Below are 27,817 nucleotides of genomic sequence, written 5' to 3'. Positions count from 1 at the left end.
GTACTATGAGATCACAGAGGAGGGATACTTGACCTGATCAGGGAGGACTAAGAAGGGCTTGGAGAAGGTGAAGACTTACAGGGAATTTTCTGGGATGTGGGACTTTCAGCATAAACCGTAGAAATTCTCAGGTAACTCTAGATGAGTTAGTCATCCTTGGTGACTGTCATTATCTCTTCTCAAAGGATGACTAGGAATTTGGGGAAGACCATTCTAGATCAAAAGGCAACATGAACAAAAGCAAGGAGGAGAGAAACAGCATGAGAGGTTCTAGGGGAACTGGAAGCAATGTAGAGTTGCTGGAGGACACAGTATGTGACAGTGCTGGGGAAAATGAGGCAGAGGGTCAGACAAGAGGCAGACTGGGAAGAGTTTTGAAAATCATCTTAAGGAGCATGGGAGCCTTTTAGGCAACTGAGCAACTGATGGCAAAGACTGAAAGCCACAAGGTAAGTAAGGAAGTCGCTGTGGAAGTCTAACCAGAGCCAGAGGAGAGAGGAGAGGCAGTGTTGAGAAGTATTTAGAAGACAAAAGTCTCTAGTACTTGGTGGTGATGGGATAGAGGGATCTAGAGAGAAGAGAGAGAGCAGAGCCTGGATGACATGCAGGATTTCCCAGTTACTAGAAATTCAGCAGAGAAGCTTCTTTTCTCCAAGCCTGTGTGTCGAGCTGTCTGCCAGCTTATTGCCCCATGGCCACTCCCTCCCACAGACCCCCTCTGGGAGAGCTGCCCTCCCTTTGCTTTCTCTGCAGGGGGTTTTCTACAGCCCTCTGGCACCATGGTGCTAGTGTGCAGTGACCACTGAGCTCACTCAGTGAAGAGGCTGTGCAGCTACCTTAGAAAAGGGGGCTGGTGCTAAGAAAATGAAAAAGAGCAGAGTAAAAGAGAAATTGAAATTTAGAGTAGAAATTTATCAAGAGCTTGGCTTCAGGAAAAGGAAACTATTTTGCCTCTTGCTTTGTTCTCCCAACGCCTTCACATGGAAAAGAAAACCCCCAGGACCTCTTCTCTCCAGACTCTGTTACATTCACAGTGACCTGCCACCCATTTCCACCCATCACTTGGGAAAAGTTGTCTCTTCTCAGGCCTCCAAGTGTCTGCACTGGGGGCCTGATCCCCATCATCTCTGTCGGGACCGGTAGAGTGCTTACACTGCACCGGGCTTTGGACTTTACCATTTTTCACTTATGATCTCATCTGAGCTTCCTCTCACATCTTTCTTGTAAGGTTGATGCTATCACAGGCAATTGGAATCACTAACAATGCAATGCTTAAAGCAATTAAAGATTTTCTTTACCTGATTATGAGTTACTTGAGGTCAGGGACTGTATTACTCACTTTCACATCCAACATAGTTTCCAGCCAATATTAGATGCCTTAGGAATGTTTGTAGGATTAGTGGGAGGACTGGTTCCTTGAGGGAAAAATAAAGCTAAGGGCAAGAAAAAAATGCAGCCTTGGTCACCAGGTGCCTAATAACATCTTAAGGATTCTGGTGGTGGAGAAACTAAAAAGCTCTCTCCCCAAATTTCTGTATTTTCCAGTATTTGACTGAAGAGCTACTGTAATCCATTACATTCTCTGTTTGGAAAAAAAAAAACATATTTGCACAGGAAAGTACTGTTGTTAGATCTAGTTCAGGGCAGAAAAGAAAAAAAAAGTACACTCAAGTGCAAAGAAAACTGAATAGGAATTGATTGCTAAAAGTTATGTGTCTAGTTACATGACCAAATTAACCCAAAAGCTTGTTATTGTGTTATTTGCTATGGCTGTGACTGAGGTCTGTCCTGACTAGATCTATGGATCTAACGAGTCTGGAACATAAATGACAATATTCCGTATAAGTTTAGTCATTCAGTTGTTTAATAAAAAATTATTGAATGCCTATTGTATTTATAAAAATATGTTAAAAGGGAATCAGAGAAACAAGACAAATATCTTGTGGATACTGGCCTTGAGAAATACATATTTCAGTTGGGATTTTAAAGAATGCAATGCATTTATTTAAAAAATGATTTCTCTTCATTTGTCTTTTATTTTGAAATAAACTTTAAGGGACAATTCACATATTTTATGGCTGTTTGTTTTGCTGTATACCACTACATTATGCAGTCGTGGTGATCAAGGTACTTTTAAGCACACCAAGTACAATGAGGAGATGGAGATATGGAGAAAATTGGTGGTTTATCCAAAATATGTGTTAGAACAGAGGCCAGAATTTCTTTTGTGCGAATCTAGCTTTTCCTCAAAGTCCAGTCTTAGCAGGCAAACCCTGACTAGTGTTGAAAGTGCTGGAGCCTGATGAAATGTTTGTAATCAAGAAGTGTTTATTAACATCATTTTTCTTGCATTATTATTAGTCCTTTGCACAGTCTTACAAGTGAAAAGAAAAAAAATGTTTTTGTCAATTTCAGCTTCTTTCTGACTTAACAGAAGCGCATGTGTTAGTGTTCATAGCCATTGTGAGGTTATACCCTACTTTGAGGTAAAAAACATAATAATAATAAAAAGCAACCCTACACTATCAGAACTGAAGCAAAATGAAACAAAACAGAACAAAAACCAACCTGAAAGTAAATCACTATGACGTTTGCCAATTGTAGGCTCTTCCTTTGGATATATGTAATTTTGGTGGCAGTAATCTCATTGATTTGTACCTAAAATGCAAATATAACACTGGCTGTGTACTTGGGAGATGCAAATTAATCAGTAAGACAAGTTTTAAATGGGAAATTTTTCTAAATGTAGTTGGTTGCAAAGGTGTAAATTGCTAATTTGAGGTCAGTTTAGATTGACTGGAGTAATAATGAGATCAGGGGAAAAATCGACACAGGAAAATGCTGCAGGTGAATTAGTGGATACATTTGTTGGCCCAAGTGGGAACCTCGGAGCCCTTGAAATTCCCTCCTTGTCCAGGAAAATGATAACAGAGCCATACCCTAGGTGTAACCTGTTGCAGGGATAGTGCCACTCCCCACTTTCTATTCATCTCAAACTCGGTCTTTCTCTTTCCAAAGGAGTAGCAGTCCATGCAGTGGACGTGTGATTAGTGTAAAACTAGTTTCAATCAGTTTCAAAGGCTATTTGTGCCTTTGAAAAAAAAACATTCTTTGGGTCTCAGTGATTTGCACAAAGTATCCGGTTAGATGAAAGCTTACATGGGCCAAGAGAATACAAGACCCAGGATAACTGATGGGGAGAGCTGGAAACCTCATACTTTTACAGTGGAAAGGAGAAGGTGCCTCAAATAGCAGAGGCAGTAAACTCCTACTATAGCATCAGCAAGACACTAGGGGGCCCTTGGGTTTACAGGGGTCATGGTCCACCATAACCAAAGGGTCATGACATCCTGTAATAGTCCTTTGTGGTTCTTATTCTTTTCTTTCTTTATTTTCTAAAAGGATTTTCTTTTCTTTCTTTCTTTCTTTCTTTCTTTCTTTCTTTCTTTCTTTCTTTCAGAGAGATAGGGAGAGAGAGAGAGAGAGAGAGAACATAAGTATGAACAGGAGGAGGCAGAGGGAGAAGCTTGCTCCCTGCTGAGCAAGGGGCCCCATTGTGGTGCTGCATCCCAGGATCCTGGGATCATGATCTGAGCCAAAGGCAGATGCTTAACCAACTGAGCCACCCAGGTGCCCCTCCTTTGTGGTTCTGTGTTTAATATCTACCCCAGTCCACATTATTATGACTGTGTTTTCTCAGTCATTCCTTTCCCTTTCCAGCCTAACAGCTTCTTGAGATCTCAGCCTCTCATTTTGCCTTTCTATAAAACCAGTCTCATAGCTACCTGGGTGATGTTTTTTAAAAATGGGCATTTGAGCATACCGCAATCCTACACAGTATACTTCAGCATACTGGTGTGGCACAGGAAGTTCTTCACAAAATGATCCCCAGTCACCTTACAGGTCTCTCTCTCTTTTTTTTTTAAATCATTTCCTTTCTCTCACACAAGATCTGGCTATTTCATCTACCTCAATGTGTATCATAAAGTTGTCAACACTAGTTACCGTCTTCTTTTCCACCCAGAAAATTGTTCACTTCTGGGATGCTTTCCCATCAGAGGTAAACTCTTCTTCTCACAGGTCTTATCACACCACACCTCTCTGGGTTGGGGATGGCCTCACAGCAGGAATTCCATGACCTCCTGCTCTGAGCTGATGCTAAGGAGCAGCCAAGGGGACAAAGTAGACGTCACAATGGTGTTATATGGTGACAGACGGTATTTACGCTTGAGGTGAGCATAGCATAACATATAAAGAAGTTGAATTACTATGTCATACACATGAAAGTAATGTAACATTGTGCATCAACTCTATTCAAATACAAAAATAAAGGAAAACCATAAAATCAAGAAACCCTCAAAGGGACAAATTAGAAAACTCACACCACATGGGAACCAGAGCTTTAACGGTTTCACTTGGAAAAATCTAATCGTCGCACATGTAAGTGCCAAGTAAGGCCTTTTGTCATCATCATCATCACCATCATCATCATCATGACGATCATCCTCACCACTTGCTTACTAATGATGAGGCGCTGAGCCAAGTGTTTTTACATGGACCATCTCCTTCAATTTTCACAATACCATTATCTCGTTATTATTATTACCTCCATTTTATAGATGATGGAAATGTGGTTTGGAGAACTTGTATGACTTGTCCAAGGTTACATGGCTAGTAAGTAGGGGAATAGAAGTTGACCCCTTGTTGTTCAATTGTCCTCTTAATATGCAGCGTAGCTTTTTATTTTGATCTATCTTTAGGGCAGGAGGATTGAGTAGGTTGTGTTCCTTATAATGGGAAAATATCTGCCTTTTCTCTTTAAGTTTATAGATTATGTCTCTTTCATACTTATATTCCTGGCACCTATCACTGTCCCCTAGCATATATGAGTCAACACTTAATTGACTTATGAATGCATTCTGGCCAACATGGCTATTCTGCTGTTTTAGAGTGGGTGGGGTTACAGATATGTAGTACAATTATCTTAAACATAAAAAGTTTTCTATCTTGAGACAAGAAACCTGGACAAGATGGTGTAGGGCCCAAAGGGCTTATTTATTTATTGAATCCTAATTTGGTTTTTGGTTCCATTTTTGTCTTGAGATTTGTCAAAAGAATCAACATCCAAACAAACCCAATGTTCACAGGTATCCTCAGTATACACCAAAAACTTCTAGGAAATGATGATTTTTTTTTTTTTTTTCTTGAAAGGCCCCAGATTTTAAGTTTACTTTTAGTATTTCACTTAAAACTGCACCTAAACTTGCTGGAGTGATTCGATCAAGGAAATGTCACACTGTGGTTCCATCTACCAAATTACTTGCTAACATTGCAGCCCACTTAACAGTGTGGACATGGTACAGGGGGAGAAAAAGGCCCACCAAGATCCGAGAGCTCTTCAGTGGCAGGAGCACTTCTTTGAGGAGAGTGGCTTTGAGTGCTCTGTCCTGTAATATAAAATATCACTCGGCAAGCTGCACTCTCTGATAATTTTTATAGCAAAACATAACGTGCTTTTCCAGGAAGGTCAAAAATGTCAATAAAACGGTACAAATGGACTTGCCTGTGATTCTCCATTCTGAAAACAGTCCGATCTCTTTAGTGCATTGGTGCTGAGGCTTGAAAACAAGGAGCATTGTATATTTTCAAAGGGACTCTTGAGGTTGCCCTAGTCTTTTAACCAGGGCACCCACCTGTGTGGCAGGATGTCCTTTGGGGGATAAGTAGTACTTTGACCTTGAGTCAGGGTATGTGGGCACATAGGAAAGAGTAGATTACATGGCTACCCCTGGTTTCACCTTTGTTGTGGGTTTTACAGTGGTAAAAAGAGGTTTGGGGTAAAAAAAAGAAACTTCACATATTACCAAGGGCCTGAGTTAGTTTTCCACTGATGCATACACAACATATTACCACAAATGCGGCGCCCAAATGCAACACTTGTTTATGGTCTCACAGCTCTGTAGGTCAGGAGTTGGGGCTCAGTTGGTGAGGTTCTTTGCTTAGAGTCTTATAAAGCTGAAATCAAGATGGTGGCCAAGCTGTGCTCTCGTCTGGAGGGTGTGAAGAAGAATCCACTTCTAAGCTCATTTCGGTTGCTGGAAGAATCAATTCCTTGGAGCATAGGCTCTTTGGGATGTAGGAATCATTTCTTGCTGGCTGCCAGGTGGGGGTCAATGTGGACACCTTCCCCTCCAACTTAAAGGATATCATCAACTCCATGCCGAAACCTTCTCACATCTGGACTTTTTCTGACTTACTCTTCTTTGACCATCAGAGAACATTTTCCACATTTTAAAGGGCTTGTGTGATTAGATGAGGCCCATTCAGACTATCCCTGTGTTTTCAGGTCAACTGAGTTGGGACTTTAATTACATCAGCAAAATCCCTTTATAGCAGGATTTGGATTAGTATTTGATTGAATAACTGGGTTCAGAAACCCTGAAAGGCCATTTCAGAATTCTGTCTACCACAGGACCAATGTGAATCATTTGCCCTGCAGATGCTGTTTAATTTAAACCTTTTAACCGGCTCTGACACAAGTTAGTTGCCTAATACACTCTCCCAGGAAGTGATGAAGCTGGCTCTTGATCTCAGCCTCTTCTGACTCTAAAACTGATGCTGTTCCATAGTAATAATAACAATATTAGTTATGAACAGCACTCTGTATGTGCCAGTACTGATTTTTCCCTTTTCATATATGAACTCATTTAATCCTCACAACAACCCTGTAAGCAGGTACTGTTATTGGTCTCATTTTGTGGATGAAGAAGCCATGGAGGAGCCGGTCAGGCTCTCATTAGTATAATTTAACCAACTACTCTAGTTAATCTCAACTTCTTTCTTCTAGGTTTCTTTTTTTTTTTTTTTTCCAGTGTGGTATGTAGGAATTCAGAGGGAAGTGCTCATGGAGTTCCTCGCTTGATACTTTTCTCTCAGTTGTGTTTTCCTGCACAACAGGATAGGAGGCCTTTTAAGACTTCCATTTTGTTAAAAGTAAAACTTGCACTGGTCAACGTTTAACAGGCAAGGAAGACTTTATTCCATACTACTCTAATAGGAAAGAGAGGCCAGAACTCAGTGACAGCTCATTTCTGCTGAAACAAAGTCTGGGAGAATTTTTGGGAGTTGGGATGAGGGGATTACAGACCATCAGTTTGCTAATTGCATTCACCGAAAGGAAAAGGAAACTTCCTTATATCTTCATGACAGGAAGTTAGGCTGTCAAAGTGAAGCTCCTACCCTTCCACAGAAACTGGGAGATTTCCTTCCTCCGTGATTACATTTCCAATGGGTGGCTCCCAGGTCCTTGAGAAATTCTTGGGCTGTAAAGCTGGCAAGAAGCTTTTAAAAAGATTTACATCTCAAAGGAGCAGAGAGAGAATTTACAATGACAAGTTTTCTAAAGCAAAGGCTTTTAGAAGAGGGAGGTCAGAACCTAGAGTCAGGAAGAAATCTGTCTAAAGTTTAGTCAACTGAGGGGAACTGTAAGAGCATCTTGGCCAATTGTGGAGACTAAATATTTTAATGTAAACTATCACACTTTCTAATCTGAAAAGTAATATTCAAGTGTTGTTTCCTCCAGGAAGCTCTCCTTGCCCCCATAAATTTAGATTCTGAGTTTTCCTCTCTGATTCCAGAGTTCTTGATTCATCCTCCATCATATGTAATATTATGTAAAGCTGCCAATTAGCCTATGTGCTCACCAATAACACTATAAACAGATGTATAAATAAATACATAAATAGCGTATGTGTAGACTCTAAATAGGAGCATAAATAGACAGGGTACTTTATTTACACAAATGCTATAGACTATGTTGAAGAAGAAATTTAATAACTTGGAAAAATGTCCACAGCACATTGTTATATTAAACACAAAAATTATAAAACACTATGAAACATAGGTTCCCAATTAAGTCATATGACAAATAGACAAAACCCCCTGAAAGGATATACACCAAATTAATGTATTAATCTGTGAATAATGGGATTCTAAGTGACTTTCTGTTTTCTTCTTTGTGCTTTAGCATCTTTTGGATTTTCCTCAATGAAAATATATTACTCTGTCACCAGGATTAAAAACACAATTTTACACAAGAAACTGTGGACAAAAAAAACAAAAAAAAACAAAAAAAAAGCTACAAAGACATTTTTTTTTTATGATTCCCCAGCTGTAATCCAATAGAGGCAGACCTAGTGCTTTGTAGTATTTCCTGAGTGATTTCTTGTCTTTCTTTTGATGTGCTATCCTTCCAGTGGTCCAAATCTAAGCAGACAGCAAGGTGACAAAAAGGATTCTGCTCCTCCCAATCCAGTGGTGTGTGCGTGGGCTGCCAACGTGTAGGGGAGAGGGGTTGGGAAGGTTGTAAAATAGAATTGTGATCAGCCTTTCTTTCTTTGGTTATATCTGCATCCTCAGCCTTGACTTAATGCTATTAATTGATTCATTAATCGATGGGAGCACTTATTTCTACCTATGTACCTGGCTGAGAAGAGTGATTCAGAAATGGCATGAGCTACATTGTGAGATAAGGAGTTTGCTGTCGTAAGAGGTAATCAAGCAGAGTCTGAATGTCACCTAGGCGAAGGACTGTAATGGAGAGACTTTCAGCCTCCTATAAACAGTGAGTTACCTTTGTTAGTTCTGAGACACTCCCTCAAACTTCTTCAAGAAGAGGGGGCTTTCAGCAGGATCCTTGTCCTGGAACAGAATAGGAAGCACAGCTAGGCTTCTAGGAACTGCATTGGGGGTGTTGGTAAAGTCATTGAGAGCCTAGGCGGTCACTCTGTCGGGGGTTGTGAAGTTTCTCTGTTCCCTGCTTTCTTCTGCACTTGCATTTTGTATAATCTTTGAGAGCCCCATCTTTAAGGCACAGACTCTGTCCTCCAACAAACTATTGGAGTCAGTGCACCTAGGTAAAAAGAGAAGGAAAGAGAGAAAGAGCTGGAGAGACAGAGACAGAGGTAGAGATCGATTCCCATTCAATCATGCATTTGTGGTGAGGGGGAGGAAGGATTGACAGCATTATCAACGGCAATTTGAAGTAATGAGAAATTGGGGAGCCTGGGTGGTGCAGTCTGACTCCTGATTTCAGCTCAGGTTATGGTCTCAGGGTCGTGAGATTGAGCCCTGTGTCGGGCTCTGAGTCTGCTTAAGATTTTCTCCCTCTCTCTCTGCTTGCCTCCTCACTGCTCATATGTGCATTCTCTCTCTTTCTCTCAAATAAATAAATAAATCTTTAAAAAATCAAGTAATGAGAAATACATTGATTGGTAGTCATGCTCAAACCTTCCAAAAGGATGTACCTCTATATGAGGCAAATTTTCACACTAGTTACTGTTTACTGAAATCTACTCCATCGCCTCTCTTCTGGAAGCTGGTAACTTGAGAATTCTCTCCACGCCCCTGCATAGCTGATCAAGAAAGCATTCTGAAGTTGTCACTCTGAAATGTTTTTCAAATTATGCTATCTGGAATCCAAATGGCCTGTCTGACTGTTTCAGCTCAACTGTTCTGACTATAGGTGCAAACTTGTGTTCTTAAGTTAATCTGAAGCCCTTTCCTGTATTTATTCAGTGGACAGAGCCAGCTACCTGGGGAATCGAAGACATCTTTGAACCTTTAAAAATCAGTAACAAATAAAAAAAACAAAACAAAACAAAAAAAAACACTGGGAGTACAATTCCCGTCCTTTGTGTCACAGTGAGGCCCCGGCTTACAGCTGCAGGTTCTTTCTATAACCTTTAACAAGACCCAGCCTCCTTCATCGGTTGCCTTTTGCCTGGAGCAGCTAGCATTTCCTTAATAATTTATGCCACCTTTTTCATTTCCGTTCACTTCATCACTTAATCAGCAGAGTTGTAATTCCTGTTCCCCCAGTACATCTTCATTTTCGACCCGTTCCCTTTACAGGCTCCGAAGGCTCCCCCGTTCTTGGCATGGTGTGTCTGTTCTCCAGGCGCTCTCCTGGGTCTCTGGCAATCTGCTCTCTGCTAATTGGTGCAGATGGGAGTAGGAAGGTGAACAGAGCACACGGGGGAGGAAGCAGATTCTCCCGGTAAGTAAGAGGCCCTTGGGGACCAAGTACTTTGGGGAAGCTGCTTTAACACTGTCAGGCACAGTGAAAGAGCCATCTATGGAGTCCTGTTTCATGACATTTTTCTTATCCTTCAAAGGGGTACATCCAAAGGCTACTCTGGTGTTCACTCACCCTCTTGAGGCCTACACCTGAGTAAGCTCAGAGGGATAATGATAAATATTGCTCGTTGCCCCTGAAATAATGCTAAGCACTTTGTACATATTAATTCTTTATTCATCACAAGAAATCTCTGAGTTATGTATTATTATTCCTGCTTCACAGATGAAGAAACCGAGCCTCAGAGACAGCAGACAATTAGCCATGTGTCTTAATCTACTTGGGCTGCTGTAACAGAATGCTGTAGACTGGGTGACTCATGAACAACAGCAAGTTAGTTATTTCTTGCAGTTCTGGGGGTTGAGAAATGTAAGATCAGGGTGCTGGCAGTTTCATTTTCTGGTGACCCACTTCCGGATTCGCAGATGGCTGTATTCTTGCTGTGTCCTCACATGGTGGGAGGGCCGAGGGAGATCTCTGGGGTCTCTTTATTAAGGGTACTAATCCCTTTCACCAAAGTTCTACCTTCATGACCTTAATCACCTCCCAAAGGCCCCACTTCTAGATTTTTTTGGGAGGGCATAAACATTCAGTTCATAGCACCAACTTGGGTGCTGAGCTAGGATGAGACCTCAAGTCGATCTGGCTTCAAGTGTTCCCATGTATTCACCCAACTGCCACAGAAAGGTACAGTTTGTCTTTAGATCCTTCTTCTATCCCTTCGTGTGCCCTCTTTTCTCATTTCTGGTACCCATTGTCTCCATCAACTTTCCAAGGGCCTGTGCTGTGTTATGTGATTCCTTGTCAATGGTCGTCATGGAAAATATCTGGTGGACTAATGCTTACTGGAGTAGTAAGATGGTACCCCTAATGTGTGTATTCAACCAGAATTCACTCTTGCGAACCAAAAGCTAATGTCATAATTTTTCATCACCACTTCTGCAAGCAGGGGAATTAGTCTGGGGCCAGACATCCTGTATCAGATTGGTGGTAGTGCCTGTTTTGCTGATATAATGACAAGCGCATCGACGGTGCCTCGTAAATGCTTATTGAATTGCCTTTCAGTGAAATCTCAAGTCTTGAAAACACTTCAACATTTTGGTATGCATGGAATCAAGTGCATCATGGTAGACTTCTGGACATCTAGGTTGCAGATCATCAGAGCTTGGGCAAGTTCTAGATCTCCTAAGATTTTGATTTGGGACCTACTCAGACCAAGCCGAGGACATGCTTCAAAAAAGATCCAGCCTACTTTAGTGACCCAGGGGTTCTGTTGGGTGCATGTAGGGGGCTGGTGGGGGCTTGGGGTAATGGGACATGGGTGCAAGAAAGGCTAACAAGAAGAACATAGGAATCTGGTTCAAATTCACTCATTTCTGCATCAGTTCTACAAATATTTATTAAGAGTCTAATAATAATTAGGTACTGTTCTGACCATTGGAAATAAGGTAGCAAATCAAGCAGATAAGGCCATTGCCCACATGGATTTTGCATTCTGGTATGGGGGACTGGTCATAAACAAGTAAACAATTAAGCATGGTGTTTTCAGATATTGGTAAGTGCTGTGGAGGCAAACAGATGAGGTGACGAAAACAGACTGCTGCTTCTGACAGGGCAGTCAGAAAGGGCTCCCAGAGGAGATGATAAGACCCCAGAACTGAGCGACTAATGGGAGTCTCCAATTAGGACAGGCTTTACAGGGGCCAAGGCAGCTCACTTTTATGTGGATATTGCTCTGTTATTAGTCATATCCTTGTGGGCCCCTCCACAATGATAGTCTGTGATATGGGGGGGGTCGCATTTTCCATCCATGAGAGGTTTACTCCTGGCTAGGTTCAGGATAGCCCATAGGAGGGAAACAGGAGGAAGAAGAAAGAGCTGGGTTTGGAAGCCAGAAAAAGACATCAGCAGGTCGCTGAGGAATCTTGGGCAAATTATTTTCAGTTTTAAGGATCTCAGATCACACATCTATTAATGGGTAGGGTGGGCTGGGAGGGCAGTGGACACTGCAAGGAAAACATGCTACTTCATCTTTATGGTTTATCTGTGAGTTTCCCCCTTTGATTTACCCATTAAAAATATCCCATAGCTATTTACATTTATAAACATAACTAAAGCCTCCAAACCATATACCTTTTATGTACCCTCCTAGCTGTCACAGCAATTTTACAAAGTAGCTATCTTTATCATCTCCATTTTATAGATAAAGAAACTGAGTCCAGACAGAATAGGAAAAGGAGAGGAGTCTAGCATTTTTTTTTTTTTTTAAAGATTTGGTTTATTTATTCATGAGAGACAGAGAGAGGCAGAGATACAGGCAGAGGGAGAAGCAGGCTCCATGCAGGGAGGGGCATGTGGGACTTGATCCGGGGACCCCAGGACCACGCCCTGGGCTGAAGTCAGGTGTTAAACCTCTGAGCCACCCAGGGATCCCGAGGTCTAGCATTTGGTGACTTGAAGGCACGCTCTTGTTTGATCATCATACCAAATGCCTGCTGGATCTCCTAAAGTCTCTTTACAAGTATGGAAACTGAGGCTTAGTGATGTTGTATGATTAGCTCAAAGGATGCAAGGAAAGGGACAGAGCCAAGATCTGACCCCAGCACTGTGCTGCGACAAATGTCCCTTCTTTTTCCCACACATCACGTGTAGCTGGCAGATGGGTGTTGATGCTTTACCAAGAGGGAAGACTGTGGACTCCTCTCTGCTCTAGTCGATACATCATTCCTAGAAGACTCTTGACATATTTCCAATTATAACGCTGGACTTTGTAACTGTCACATGAGTTATGGGACTACCATGTCTAATTGTACCCATCAATATCACCAGTGAGGAAATAGTACCAACCTCATAGATTTTTTTTTTTTTTCAGGAAGACTGAATGACATGATAGATCTAAAATACCTCATCCATGGATACAAGGTAAGAAGGTAACTGATAAGTGGTCCCATTGTCATTATTGGGAAAGATGACTTTTTTTTTTCTTTTGTCTTCAGGCCTGAGCTCAGCAGCTGACAAGTACTTAAATAAAAAAAAAAAATATGTGTTTGATGAATAAACAAATGAGGGAAGGAAAGCCACAATTGGTTAACTTCCTGGAGTCTGGGGACCTGACTTCTAGTCCAGCCTCTGCTGTCAAGCCTATGAGACCACCCAAAGGTCACTTATCATTTCTGGTTCTGAGTTTCCTCTCTTGTCTCAGGGAGAGTGGCCTCAAATTGTCTCTATAATGCCTTCTAATCGGGGATTGATTCTTATATTATTTAATTTGGATCCAATAAAACCTGAGTTTATTCCCTGACTTTTGTCACTCCTTAACAACCCCATCTGATGCCTCATTTGATATCAAATATACCTGCTTTCTTGCTGTCCAGGTGGAGTTCTTTGTGTGTAGGCTCAGTTTCACATTTGGGGCTTTAGGACAGGAGGGGATATCCCTCCTTTCATTTTGTTTTATGTTACTGGTTCTCAACTGGGGCCCCTCCTGGCATTTGACGGTGTCTGTAGACATTTGTAGTTGTTACAGCTCGGAGTGAGGTGCTTGTGGCATTGAGTGGGTAGAGACCAGAGATGCTGCTGGACGTTCTACAATGTCCAGGATAGTCCCCCACAGCAAAGTATTATCCAACTCAAAATGTGAATAGGATTGGGAATAAAGAGCACTGTTTTATGTGGAAAATATATTTGCAAGGGATGAGACTCTCCTAACACTGAGTTTAAGTGCACCACATCCTGTCATCTGCCCTGGAAGCAGGATGTCGGCAAGTGGAAGTCTGGGCTTAGTGATTAAATGTACATATAAAAATCCCCTGGTGTTTTGCAGGATTCAAAGACACATTGAGGGAGGCCATTACTGTGCGTCAGACTCCTATATAGTGCAAACACATTATCTACCTGTAATGAAGGATTTCTAAGAAGATATGGGCTGTAGCCTCTACAGGGGAATGTCTTAGCTGGGGGCATGTGGATTTTAGCTGCATGAATAATATCAGCATTAATGGGAATCATTACGCTGCCCTGCACTGAAAATCTACCCCTGAATGGGTAGCAATATCCCACAGACAGAGGCCATTGAAAATCTGTTTCACTGGCAGGATATGTGGAGGTCTGTGTGGGAAGCAGCATTGGTTGCCAGCTCCTGAGTGGCTTTAGGCTGACTGATCTGTGTAGAGAGAGAGTAGGGCAAAGAGGGCAATGTTATCCAGCGACAGCGTGAGCCTGGGGTGACACTGGGACAGGCCAGTGGTCTCTGGCTCATCCCCTTTCTGCTCATGTCAGAATGTTCTGGCTCCCGTCACTTCCCTAGGCCTATAGCCATCCTTCCATCCTCAGGAAGGTAGGCTAATAAACTCACTCTCTCTAAGCTGTCAAGGACTCAGGGGTTACCTTCTGCAAGGTAATTTGTGGTTTAAAGGAATGCATTCAATGAAATACGAGGCACCAGGGCATAGATCGTTGTTTTTCTGGAGTGTCTGCAAGGATGTCCCCAAGGATATAATCTATTCCTGCATGACTCCTTCAGATCTTGATTTAAACTGCTATAGAGTCATTTCTTGAACATCACAATTTCTGGAAGCTTGCTATGTAAAGCAGTGAAGAAATGGAGATGCAATGTTGGAAGTGGGTGGGGAATCTGGGAGCCAGGCCCCTGGGTTTCTCCCTCATACCCTACCACTGGCTCCTGAGGCACCTCTCTAGAATCACTTGGGCTCCGTGGAGCAGTGCTCCCTAAGCTTTTCCCCATCGTGGCCCACATAGACAGAGATACTGTTGATTTGGAATCCGGAGTATCATCCTGGGGAATGATGCTCTAGGCTGGAAGTGAAGACCCAGCAGATCAGTTCTGTGCACTGTCTGGCCTGGGAAGCTGTGCTGGGGAGCACGGCTTAAGAATCACTGTCCTTGGGTGACCTTGACAAAGCCTGGCCACTCTAAAACCTCGAGACTGAAAGAAGTAGAAGCTTTCAGTCACAGTGTTAACAGGTACTATGCAAGAGTCAATGGGATTGAATTCATTCTTGAATACATTAAGTAAATATTCATGGGTATTCAGTAAATATTCACCTACTCTGTGCCAGCTACTCCTCTAGCTCCTGGAGAGACAGGGATTGAGAAATGCCTATCTTAAGGAATTTATATTCCATTGGGATGAGGGTGGGGAATAAGTAACCAATAAAAATATATAATGAGTGGATTTCATAAAATATTGCAGGATGAGTATGAGTATGAGTGTGTGTGTGTGTGTGTGTGTGTGTGCGAGCGTGTGTGGTTAACTAAAATAGAATGGTCAGAAGAGGTCCTTCTAAGAAAATGGTCTTTTTTCTTTTTTAAGATTTTTAAAATTTATTTGAGAGAGAGAGAGAGAGAGAGAGAGAGAAAGAGAGCACGATGGAGCGGGGTGGGGAGAAGCAGAGAGAGAAGGACAAGCAGACTCTGCACCAAGAGCAGAGCCCAACCTGGGGTTTATCCCACGACCCTGAAGTCCTGACCTGAGCTGAAATTGAGAGTTGGACTCTCAAAAAAAAAAAAAAAAAAAAAAAAAAAAAAAAGGGTTGGACTCTCAAATGATCAGGGGCCCACAAAAATGTCTTTGAGTTGAAACCAACCATGTGAGGTGCTGGTGGAAAAGAATTCTAGATACGCAGCACAGCAGCTGGGTCAAGGTCCGATGTGAAACTATGACCGGCATGCTCAAGAAACAGCAAGAAGCCTAATTTTTATCTTTGAAAACTTTTACCACCTCCACCAGGTTTTCATCGATTTTAATAATTTCAATAGCTTTTTGCATTTGATCCTTACCCAAAGCCTCTGTAGCTTGTTCTATCTATCATTAGCTATTTTTAGACACATGGAAATGAGGTTTGGGGAAGTGAAATAACTTGGCCAGGCCATGCTGCTGGAACGTGTCAGAGTGGCAGGGCTAACCCTAGACTTGCTGGTGATTTTGTTAACTCCTATTTACCTAGAAACCAAAGATTATATGAAGATTTATAGACAGACAACATTTTGATTTATATTCAAAATGTTTAAAGGAAAGATTTGATTTATTCTTTGTCTCAACCCCATGTGGTAGATACTATTAGGATTCCCATTTTATCGATGAGAAAACTCAGACACATAAAATGCTAAATCCTTGAACAAAGTTATGACTAGCAAATAGCACAGGTGGGGTTCAAACATCAGGCAGACTGAGTCCTAGGCCCACAGTCTGTTATTTTTAAAAATGTTTTATTCAAATTTAATTTAGTTCACATATGGTGAATTATTAGTTTCAGGGGTAGAGTTTAGTGAGTCATCAGTCCATATAACACCCAGTGCTCATTCCATCAAATACCCTCCTACCCTCCTTAGTGCCTATCACCCAGTTACCCCATCTGCCCACCCACCTCCCCTCCAGCAACTCTGTTTGTTCCTTAGAGTTGAGTCTCTTATGATTTATCTCCCTCTCTATTTTCACCTTATTTTATTTTTCCTTCCCTTCCCCTATGTTTATCTGTTTTGTTTCTTAAATTCCACATATGAGTGAAATCATGTGGCATTTGTCTTTCTCTGACTCATTTATTTCACTTAACATAATATCCTCTAGTTCCATCCATGTCATTGCAAATAACAAGATTTCATTCTTTTTTATGGCTGAGTAATATTCCATTGTGTATATAGACCACATCTTTCTTATCCATTCGTCTGTTGATGGACATCTGAGCTCTTTCCATATTTTGACTATTGTGGACATTGCTGCTATAAACATTGGAGTGTCTGTGCTCCTTTAAATCACTATGTTTGTATGCTCTGGATAAATACCTAGTAGTGCAATCACTGGATCTTAAGGTAGCTCTATTTTTAACTTTTTGAGGAACCTCCATACTGTTTTCCAGAGTGGCTGCACCAGTTTGCATTCCCACCAACAGCGTGAGAGAGCTCTCCTTTCCCTGCATCCTCACCAACACCTGTTGTTTCCTGAATTGTTAATCTTAGCCTTTCTGACTGGTGTGAGGTGGTATCTCATTGGGATTTTGATTTCTATTTCCCCAATGCAGAATGATATTGAATGTTTTTTCATGTGTCTGTTATAGGCCCATATTCTGAAGATGACCTGGATCTCCATGCCAGTGTGTTCAAGGCTTTTAAGGGATGGGGTAGGGTGATGGAGACTTTTCTCACTTGAAAGTCACAGATTTCACTGGAGCTGCTAGTGGTCTTGCTTAATTCTGGCTGGGATCTGTCAAAGCCTTCAGGATGCAGTGCTTTTTTGTATTTAAACACAAGACTCTATGTCTATTTTCACTGTGAGGCAGGCTTTTCTGCCAGCTGGTAGGGAAGTCCCAATCTTCACTACTTGGAATATCACTCAAACAATTCTCTACCCACCATGTCTATTTATTGAGATGTGTGAACAACAGAGGAGAAAGAGACTTAAATTTTAAAACACTGGATTTCTCCAGCCTCCTTTGAGTGTGGCCTGCTAAGCCCCTGATACAAATTAGGAGCATTTTGTAAATGCAGAAGTTACGATCTCACATTCTGCAATGACCTTTCATAATCGCTTCTTCATTGTGTTATAACAGTGACAAATCCCAGCCTTGTGATGCCCAACCTCCAATTCAGAAAAGCTACAGATTTCCCAAGTCTTGACCTCCTGAGGCATAAGAGAAGAAACTTCTTTCAGCCATTTTCACCCCTCACTTGTAGGTGATCTAAGCTGAAGTTCAGACAAAGTTTCCTGTATCTCTAGTGGCTAAACTCTGTACGAGGACCCCAGGTTCATGGCATTGAAGAGATACACCATTATAGCTGTATCTATATCAAAACACACAATATCAACTGAAAAAGGGCTCACTTTTCAGAAGAGACAACATATGGACTTGGTCTCCTAAATCAAGTGAATTTACTTAATAATCCAACCTTGCAAATTATAACTCTAGAGAAGAGGCCTTTGGGGCTCTCCATGGGTAGTTTTCACCAGGTGATGGTGACTGCCCACATATGCTTGGGTACCTCCACATAGTTCTTACCAGAACATAGAGAGAATATATTAGCTACCATTCAGCCACCTATGCCCTGTCTCCTAAAAGCTGCATGGCCTTGTGAAGGTGACTGGCTATCCCAAAGCTTCAATTTCCTTAATTATATAATAGGAATACATATATATATATATATATATATATATATATATATATATATATATATATATATATAAAACCCATGCCATAGGAAAGATTGCTGTAAGGTGGTTCCATCAGCATTCAGGAGTTGGAAGCAATTCTGGTTGAGTTACAGGAGCAGGAGTGATTGAAAGAATCACCTGACATGATGGAGAACCAGACATGGAGTCTGAAAGAACAATAGCCAAAGTCAAGACCCAGGCTGGTGTGGGAGGGGCATTGTCATAGGTAGTGGTGGTATTGTTGCTTCTTTCTCTCACTGATTCCTTGTTCCAACTCTCAGGCCAGACATAATTGGATGCGTATTGGAGCATGTTCTTGACTTTGGGAGCTGCCTCCCTTACAAAGTCTCAGTTGTCCCTGACTTTGTAAGGGAGGCAGCTTCCAAGTAAGAGTCAGGCTCAGCCTCCTGGCGAGACTCATTAGGGGGAGAATTACATAAACATAGGAGGAGAAATCAATTGATGGAAAGCCAAAAGTAAATACAAATGTTCACCGTCTGAAGATTCCCAGACAGTACCCAGCACACAGTTGGCTGTGAACAAATGTGAATTCCATTTTTACCTCTTTTGGATCAATATCTTTACTGTTGATGGTCATATTAATGGAATTTATAAAGCACATTCAAGTGATTTGTAGCACTCACTCGCTCATTTAATGTTTCTTTGCTTGTTTTTTTTTTTTTTTTTTTTTTTAACAACTAGGAGAACTGTGCCTTAGGCCTCTAAAACAGTAAATATTTGAAAGACTATAAAAAACAGTTCATGCAGAACTCAAAAAATGTCAGTTTATTTCATTTACATGTTATGTAGACTTTGCTATAAGTTCAGAAACTCTCCCTCATTCTTTTCTGTTTGCTATGTAAAAACTCAACTTACGCTTTCAGCACTTTGGATATGACAGGGCTTTAAATATGAGCCTTATGAGTGCTGATCAGTGGACAAGGATACTTTGGAACATGATTTGTGTGTCTAGAGCTACTCTGCTTGTTTTCTTCCTTAATGACTAAGTCACTCCCTGGAAATAAATGAGTCATTTGCAGAGACACATGTGGACTCCCAGGCCCTTGGGGCGCTCTTTGAGCGACTGGAGAAAAATAGACTAAATGTGTTGATGCTGAGTCCAGTTCAATTCATCTGCTTTGAGTTTGCCTTTGGCTATTCAAGTTACTAAGAAGCAGGATGACTTATTATTACAAGAGCAGAACTGAGTTCAAACTCTTTTTTTTATCACTCACTAGCTGTGTGACCTCAGGCAAGTTATTTAACCTCTCTGAACCTCAGTTGTCTTATCAGAGGGTAAGTCTGGGAGTTTTGTAAAATACTGTCTACAAAGTGTCTGGTAGAGTGCCTGGTTCATAATTTATTCTTAACCAATGGATGGCACAGAGACCACTGAGGATAAATCTATGTTCTGTTCTACCAAAGCTATTGTATTTTCTTTCTACTAAAGACATAGAATAACAGCATCATAATGACAAAAACCAAACTCTTTAAGAGCAGGGATAGTGTTTAATTAATTTGCCCTCCTAGGGTTAGTAGAGTGCGCTGCGCAGAAAACAAAATCTGTGCACTTTTGTAAATAAAGATTTTATTTATTTATTTATTTATTTATTTATTTATTTATTTGAGAGAGAGAGAGAGAGAGAGAGTTAGCGTACCTGGGGGAGGGGCAGAGGGAGAGGGAAAGGGAGAAGCAGACCCTCTCAAAGCAGGGAGCCCTATGTAGCCGATCCCAGAACCCAATCTTAGGACCCCAGGATCATGACCTGAGCCAAAGGCAGATGCTTAACTGACTGAGCCCCCTAGGTGCGCTCAAATCTGTGCATTTTTAATGATTGATGATATGACCAGAACTCGTAGATGGGTCTTTAGGTTTGATTGGAAAAAATTCTGAAGGTAGACGTTTGTGCAACAGGCTCCAGACAAATTGTACCACATAACAGGGTATAGTTAAGGAACAGGCTTTATATGGGAGATTTATAAAACAAGGGTTAGCAAGAAAAGAAAGTACACTGTCCCCAAAACCCTCATTATCCCCTAAGGGAGTCAATCTGGGGATAGGATACTCTGCTGAATAAACTGTGGGGATAAATTTCAGGGCAGGAAACATGTCCCTTATTACTATTGTTTATTATGGGACGCGATGTCTGAATGCTTGTGTGTCTCCTCCACCACCTCAATTTGTATGTTGAAAACCGTGCCCAGTATGATGATGTTAGGATGTAGGCCTTTAGATGATGCTTAGGTCCTGAGGCTGGAGACCTTTGAATGGGATTAGTGTCTTATAAAGAGCTCCTTCACCCTTTCTACCATGTGAGGACACATATGTATCAGGGAGAGGGCTTTCACCAGCACCTGACTGTGCTGGTGCTTTGAGTTGGACTTCCAGCCTCTGTAACTGTGAGAAGTAAATGTGTGTTGTCTGTAAGTTACCCAGTCTGCAGTCTTTTGTTAACAGCAGCCCAAACAGATGAAGACAGGAAATCTAACATGGGAAAGTAGCCTTATCAAGTGATTGTGCTGTGGATGGAAAAGATGAATAAGCTACTTGGAATCCAGATACTCTGGATTTGGGTGCTATTGTTTACAGAGGTTGTTTAGGAAAACTAGCTTCCTAGTACCTATAGATGTTGGGACCTGTGTGCCATTGCACACCCTCCTGCTATGGGAGGAAGCCCCTAGTCCCATGAGCAGCTGGATTATGGGGAAGCTGCTTGCTTGGGGAAGGAGCAACCCCATAACTAGCTAGTTCATTGTCCAGACAATTCAGAAAGAACCCCTGAATCATTTTTAGACAGTCTTGTTTATAATACTACATAGAACTATATGCAGACGCCCTATTTTGACTCTACCAATGAGATAGTTTAATAATAATACTAGTATTATTGTTGCTTGATAATATTAATATTTTACGTTTCTTCTCAAGTGCTTCTGTTTAAGTGTTTCTTTCATTTTTCTCTAAATTTTTTTACCAATAGCTATTATATCCCAAGGTCCTACTTTATATCAGTGAGGTGACATAACATCCTCCCAAGAACCCTAGAAGTTAGACATGATTACGTCCATTTTGCAGATGATGAAATGAGTAGCGCATAATAGAAATGATTTTCTAAAGTCCTTAGAGCTAGTACCTGGTCAGATTGGCTCTCCTTCCAGAGGTTGGGCTTTGTCTGTCTGCTAGTTGCTTCCCTAGAGATCCTGATGGGTTGAGAAGGATTGTGCTTTTGCTTTAGCAAGGGAAAGCACCATAATGCAGTGGTTTTCTCTTACCTTTGTAAGAGAAAGAAAACCTTGGTAAGGCTCAGAAGAGAGGGGATCCTCCATACACTGGGTGGTGAACACCAGAATGCCAGTGAACTGGCATGCCCAAAGGGGCAATTATGTCCATCTACTGTGTCCTTAGGCCACACAGACCAGCAAGAATTATGGGCTGGAACGTCATGGATAGCTGCCAAAATTATCCATACATATCTACAGGTCTGCTAGTAATTCACTACCAGTCAATTGGATTCAGTTGGTCAACCAAATTAACCTAAACATGCTCTCTGGCACACTGGCTTCCTTAGTCATTAATGAGAAACATTGACAAGAATTAGGTACCCAGAGAGAGCATGCCAAAAAAAAAAAAAAAAAAAAAGTGAGCATGACCATTTTAACTTCGCATAAACATTGTCATAAAGAATGTCTATTGTTTCAGCCCAATCTATTTCCCCTGTGGAACTTCGAACTGTATCTTTAACTGGACATTTATCATGTCTTAAGATATTGGACATCCTACCTGAAATCTTGAAATTGTTGCAAAGCCTCAGCCTGACACTTAAATGAGAACCTTTAGCTGATGGGGAGAGGAAAAAGCAAGGTGACCAAAAGACACATTCTGGGCTTCAAAAGAATTACACATTAGCAAAACTCCATTCTGTTCCAACTAATTATTGTGATACAGAAGAGAGAGAGAGAGACAGAGACAGAGACAGAGAAATGTAGTTTCATCGATATTTCTGAGACATTTGAACATGCAAAGGCAGAGATAAGAAACTCTTAGTCTCTCAGTCGGTAACTTATTGATTACATGAGTTGTTCACTAATGAGCCAACCGCAAGAAGGCCAGCTCCGAAAAGCTTCTATCCCCAAACGTGCTGATGTGTTTAAAATGGAATGTGTGTTTGCAAGAACACCTACCCGTGTATAAAATGAGGGATAAACCTCTTTAGAACCTTTGACTTATTTCTTAGGCTCACAACCATATATTATTCATGGTGATAATTAATTGTAAGGTCTATTCACATCACAAACACAAAAGAGACAGAGTTCAAAAGGATGATGGAAGTTCATTGCCACAAGTGTTTTTCTAAGGGGAGAAGTTTGTTGCTTGGTTTTTCTGACTTGTGCTCTGCCTGGGAATGAGATGGGCAAGGGATTTCCTTAGAGACTAAGAGCTTCACAAGATCATTGTGATGGAAATTTTTAGAGAAACAGGTCACCGCCTTTCTTGGACTATGGATTGAAGCCCTGAGTTGGCAATACAAAGATGGTAGCTGCCACACGAAAGAACATCTTGATTCTTTAGGGTGGAAAAGGTGAAGCTGTAATGTACACACAGACACATACATATTAATGAGTCACTCACATAGTGGGGCACCATTTGGAATCTATATGCAATTCTCCAAGCTGAGGAAGTAAACCCTTTTATCCACCCCACTGTTTGGGGCTCCCCCAGATTCCTTGTGTGCTGGGCCTTGGAGTAAGGAGGTCTCCCAACTTGAGAATGTTTCCCAAGTGAAGTTTGCCATAAATCACATTTTAACTTGCATTTCTAATTAATGTCTCATAAAATGGCACGTGATTATATAGATATTAGAATGCCGGGCACTGATCTAATCATTTTATATTTACACACTAATTGAGTCCTCACAACAGCCGGTGAGGGAGGTACGATCCCAGTTTCACAAATGTGAAGACTGGATCACAAAGGGGGCGCTTGCTTCCTTGCTCAATCATAACCCTGCTGCAGCATTTCTGGGAATGCTCAGCCCACTTTTTTCTACTTTAATTTCAGCTCTCCCTCCAGAACCTCCTACTTGGCTAACACTGCCTCCAGAGCAGCACCAAAATTCCATCGCTGAATTAGGGCTTTTCTGGTTTCAAGTGAGACATTACGTAGAAATGGGATTTTTTTCCTCCCCTTCAACTCATAAGCCGAAATGTCCAGGCATAGAGTCAGGCCTACTTTTAGACTCATCTATTTCCAGATGCCCCAAAGATATTGTCACGATACTGTCTCCAGCCCTGAGAGCCACCTTCTTCTGTCTTGGCTTCAGCATCAGGCAGGGTTTTTTTCAGAGCTGGTGGGTAATGTCTTGCATTCAGCTAGCTGAGCAATGCTGGCAGACGGGCTGCAAATAGAAGTTGTCTTAATAGCTCCTTCACCCATGACCCCAACTGAAGTCGGGATAGGAACCTAAGACTAGAAGCCTGGTTGAGGTCATTGTATTCTGAAAGTTGACTTATAGAAATCCCTTCAAATTCAGCCCTTTAGTTTGCTGCTGGTGAAATTAAAACCAGAAGAAGAGGCTTGGTAGAGTGGAAACTATATCGGATTTGGGGGTCAGAATAGTTTTAAGCCTCATTTTTATAGATGTTACTTTAGAGAAGTCTTGCTCTATAAACGGAGTCCTAAGAGATGGATCATACTGGGTGATCCCTCAGGTCCTGTGCAGCTTTCAGCATCCATGACTCTATACAAGATGGCATGATGCTAGGGGACCTTTTAATGAGAACATTTTAACTGTCACCCAGACCTCCTGGCTTCCAATTCCACATGAGATACAGAATCTCAGGCACTCTTTCCAGTTAAGAATAACAAAAAGGCTACCACTGGGCTTTAGAAGGGGCTAAAGCCAGGAGTTTTCTCTCTAGGGTTGAAAAGTATTATGACTCAGTTTAGGGGGGAGGTGAAGAAAAAGCAACAAAACAGTGAGACATTGGGATCTCAGTCTCATTTGTTACCTTTACTGCTTCTTGCCTAAAGGCTTCCATTCTCTGATCGATTCCTATGGGGTTAAGCAGGGTGGGGAATTGTCCTGGATGCTGCATAGATGTAAGGGGTCTCGATCCTAATTGTGTACTATAGACCTACACGGGAGGGGTAAGAATAATCTAAGCCATGTGATCAGTCTGAAGCTGTAGGAATCACCCACCTGGAGGGGCTTGGTGGGAAGTGGGGACTGTGGTGTGAAGGAGGGGACGGTGGGAAATCAAGGATGCCAAGAGGCTGGCACAGCACAACAGGGGGGAACTGGAAAAGCCATCCTTAGGCAAGTTCAGGCCTAAGCTATTCAGATATATTTTGTTATTTTTATTTTTATTGTTTGTCCAGTATTTCCTATAAACAGAGATTCAGATAATTTACATTAGACAAACTTACAAGCAAGAAAGTATCAACTGGCATGCCATTTTGAGTGATTTACCAAAATAAATTTAATTACCAATATAACTAGACTAGAATGCTAGCAAATCTATTCTGGAAATGAATTGAAGATTGGAAGGTTGCCTGGTGAACACAGAACTAAAACACAGAGTTAGTTTTAGGATATAAATGTTTAATGACAATGAACTAAGATAGCCTGGAGTATCTCTCCATAGGAGGGACACACAGGGATTGGAGGGCTCAAGGCCACTGAGCCAAGGCCCCTCTCTTCTGCCAACACTGGGCTTTCACTCTGCTTTCCTAAGCTCCAATGGGCCCCTTCCCTGTTCTGTCTCCTTGACTCCCTCATTCTTCAGATAAGCCAGTTCCTTGTATTGTGTTCTGTCCATTTTGATTTGCTTACCTGTTTACCCCCAACCATTTTGTCTCTAAGGCATCTTTCTCATGTTTGGCATCTCTTAGTGTTGCCTTCATAGTCAAAGTCTCAGAATTTGGGCTATATGTTGTGGTCACCCCTATTTCTGTCACTTATAAAGAAATTTTGGTCACCAGTTTCCTCTAAGAGTTTGTGATTGTTCCATGGAAAGAAAAAAAATTAACCTGCATTCATCTTAACACTATTTCTCCCTGTTGCCAACTTGCTGAAGAGAATTTTACAGCTTGCTTTTAATCCCCACTCTTTGAGGTAGGTTCTGCTATTGCCAGATTTGTTCCTCAGGTTGCTATGGGGCTTAAATCACCTTTGGAGTCCCGGACATCCTTGTTAGACTTTGCTCCTTGATTGGCAAAGTGAGACTGGAAGCCAAGGGATCCAAGAAGTTTTTTCTCCTAGTTTCTGTAGTTCTTCTCTGGGTTTTGTGACATCATGGGGGTTGGATTTGTAATAGAAGGTTGGCAGTGACCTTTTAATGGGTCATGAAGGGAATGAGAGGGACTCATTCTCATAATCAGTACCACATACTCTTCTAAAAATGTATGGAGCTGCAGCTACCCTGCACGAGGGGAGCATGTGTGTGTATTGGAGGTGGTGGGGTCTGGGGTGATACAAGACAAAGTGTCAGCTGAGAGTTCATGAGAGCTGCATTTCTTTCTTCTGATTACCTTTTGTAGCCATGCTCTGATAAACTCCAGCCTCATAAATAGAATGATGGCAGTGATTTTTCCTGAAATGGGTGGGCACACTCTCAGAGGCTGCAAAGAGTGACACTAAAGTAATGGGAATGGAACTGTGTGAACAGTTAATTAAAACAAAACAAAACAAATCTCCCACCTACATGGGAAAGTTTACTAATATTTATATTTCTTTTCTATTAGAGAATTTTTATAGCTTCCCCTGGAAGACAATTAACAGGATTTAAAAGGACGCATGGAAACCCTACAGTAACAGATGCACCCACAAAGCCATGATAAACACACTAGTTTAAAATGATGCTGGAAGAGTTTTAGGTTAATTCCACAATGGCTGTAGCATCCTCTGCCCAGGAAGAGGAAATGCCAGCTCCAAGAATTACTGCTGCTGATTACAACATGGAAGAAACTTAAACTGTCAAGTGACAAGAAAGCTATACATCAAAGGATGGTATTGAGAATAAACTTTGACAGCAATACAAGAAAGGACATTCATTCAAAGGAACACCTATGGTTTCTTCATCGCATAACATAGAAGTAGGAGAACTCAAAATCCGATCCAAAAGCCACAGAGGCAGTCTAAGCTTAGTGAAGGGCCAGACATGGTCGGGCTCCTTTGTTTCTCCATAAGGTTCTGGCCAGGAACCATCAAACTAGTGGCTTCCTATCCTTGCTCTTCAATTTCCCCATTTATAGCGCTGGACCCAAGGGGTCCTCTCCTTGCATTGAAAACCTAAAAGGCTTACTTGATCTTTCCAGAGCCCTATGGCATCCTCGGATGCAACACATCATAGACAGTGGTCAGTATTATCACTTCAGGTGTGCAGCTCGAATGGCCTTGACACTCAGGATGCTTTGCAGAGTTGTGTGTTGACAGGTATGGGAGCAAGTCAAGTACAAAGTGATCTGAGACACCCCAGTGAGATGGGCAATGTCCATGTGTCCATCCTCCTGATAGAAGCCAGAATGAGGTGGGATGCATTTAAAGATTTCATTTATTTATTTTGAGAGAGAGAGAGAGAGAGAGAGAGAGAGAGGTTAACCATGCGTGGGCATCCAAGCAGGGGGAGGCGCAGAGGGAGAGGGAAAGAAAATCCCAAATCAACTCCATGCTAAGGGTGGAGCCTGGCTCGGGGCTTAATCCCACAACCCTGAGTTCATGACCTGAGCCAAAATCAAGAGTCAGATGCTTAACCGACTGAGCCACCCAGGTGCCCCAAAGATACATTTAGACTTTATTCTCTGTCTGCAGCTCTGAGACTGCTTTTTAGAGGCCACTTGCCTTTAGGTAAATATTTTGAAGGTTTACGATTGTTGTTTAAATTTTTTTGGTTATAAGGGAGCACAGGGCTTAATGATATTCACCTCATATCTCATTCGTTCAGTAAAGGGTGGGGGATTTACATTCCACAGAGACCTATTAAGGGAAGTAATTTTATTAAAATTCTAATTATTATTTTAAGACATATAAATTAATATTCTTATTTGTGAAGTGTTCCCTCTCCCTGCTTAGGATGCTGCATCTACAATTAAAATATAATAAAGATGATTAATAATGAATAAACATAAAATTAAAATATCATAAAATACGCAATTAAAAAACACTAAAAATCCTAGCTGAGCAGAATCATTAGAAAAGGCTAATCATGACTACAGGAGAAGTGCTTCTGGAAGATGATGTTGCTAAGCATTATTTAACCAGTGAGAGTTAAAAAAAATGCTTAATTCATGACTTATCACTGATAATGATGTGAATCTTGTTAGAGCCTTGATGCCCTAGATGAGCAAACCAAAATGGCCCTGGGTCATACTCTGATGTATCTTTTGACCTTCCAGTTGCTTCTGTGTCATAAGAAGGCCCGTCTCAAACTTGAAGGATGGTGGCCAGGTGTGCTGTCAAGGGTGTACCACTGGTAATCATAAATTTCACTGCTATTTTATTAAATTTAATTCTGTTTATTGA

General features: G+C 41.5%; 2 long non-coding RNA genes across 2 annotated transcripts; one reads left to right on the top strand and one right to left on the bottom strand.

Moving 5' to 3' along the window:
- The first annotated feature begins 46 nt into the window (after positions 1-46).
- On the top strand, positions 47-27,817 carry LOC112654043 (uncharacterized). Its single transcript, XR_003132673.3, has 5 exons — positions 47-449; positions 9,913-10,057; positions 13,008-13,057; positions 26,041-26,825; positions 27,691-27,817. It is a non-coding gene; the product is annotated as an uncharacterized LOC112654043 (long non-coding RNA).
- Positions 22,639-25,574, bottom strand: LOC118354259 (uncharacterized). The gene is made up of 3 exons (XR_004814421.2): positions 25,467-25,574; positions 23,527-23,692; positions 22,639-22,882 (listed from the first exon to the last, which is right to left on the bottom strand). It is a non-coding gene; the product is annotated as an uncharacterized LOC118354259 (long non-coding RNA).

This window comes from Canis lupus, chromosome 3, assembly GCF_003254725.2.
Source record: "Canis lupus dingo isolate Sandy chromosome 3, ASM325472v2, whole genome shotgun sequence".
NCBI classification, from domain to species: Eukaryota; Metazoa; Chordata; class Mammalia; order Carnivora; family Canidae; genus Canis; species Canis lupus.
The sequence above is the reverse complement of the archived record's forward strand: the minus strand, read 5'-3'. Positions and strand labels throughout refer to the sequence as shown.